The 802-nt window shown below is 61.1% G+C and overlaps 1 protein-coding gene across 1 annotated transcript in view; it reads left to right on the top strand.

Moving 5' to 3' along the window:
- The window catches only part of LOC107105537 (B-cell differentiation antigen CD72-like), a 4,851-nt gene that overhangs the window by 1,805 nt on the left and 2,244 nt on the right, over window positions 1-802 (top strand). The gene's annotated exons all lie outside the window — the stretch shown is intronic.

Genomic DNA, 802 nt, shown 5'->3' with positions numbered 1-802 from the left:
ACTGGCTTGATCCAGCATTGGCTTCTCTTATGTTCTTATGTTCAGTTTGGTGTTGTGGTTGAGTGCACGGACTCTAATCTGGGAGAACCGGGTTTGATTCCCCACTCCTCCACTTGCACCTGCTGGATGACCTCGGGCAAGCCATAGCTCTGATAAGAGCTATCCTCGAAAGAGCTCTCTTGGCCCCACTGACCTCACAGGGTGTCTGTCTGTTGTGGGGAGGGGAAGGGAACAGGAGCTCACAGCTCTGAGACTCCTCTGGGGGTAGTGAAGGGCCATGGGGTATGAATCCAATCTCCTCCTCCTCCTCCTCCTCCTCCTCCTTCTTTGCGCGGACTCTAATCTGGGAGAACCGGGTTTGATTCCCCACTCCTCCTCCACTTGCACCTGGCTGGATGACCTTGGGCAAGCCGTAGTTCTGGCAAGAGCTGTCCTTGAAAAAGAGCCGTTTCTGTCAGAGCTCTCTCAGCCCCTACCTGCCTCACAGGGTGCCTGTTGTGGGGAGGGGGAGGGAAAGGAGTTTGTAAACTGCCCTCTTCCTCCTCCTCCTCCTCTTCTCCTGGGCCCCCCTCCAGACCGCTCCCGTAGCTGCGGGTGTGTGTGTGTGACGGCGGGCCTGGCGGGATCGCTGCCTCGAGGGCCAGAGGGCCTCCTCCTCCCCGGGCGGGGCGGCCTGCCGGTCATCGGGTGCCTCCGCCAAACACTCTGCGCTTCGTTTCTGCGCTTCGTTTCTGCGCCTCCTGCGTGCCTCCCGGCAGGAGGTGGGATGAGCGGGGGCTGCCGGGCGCCGTCGGGGGGGGGG

Source organism: Gekko japonicus, unplaced genomic scaffold, assembly GCF_001447785.1.
Source record: "Gekko japonicus isolate JY-2015 unplaced genomic scaffold, Gekko_japonicus_V1.1 scaffold2624, whole genome shotgun sequence".
In the NCBI taxonomy this organism is placed as follows: domain Eukaryota; kingdom Metazoa; phylum Chordata; class Lepidosauria; order Squamata; family Gekkonidae; genus Gekko; species Gekko japonicus.
Note: the sequence above shows the minus strand (reverse complement) of the source record. Positions and strands in the feature narration are given on the sequence as shown.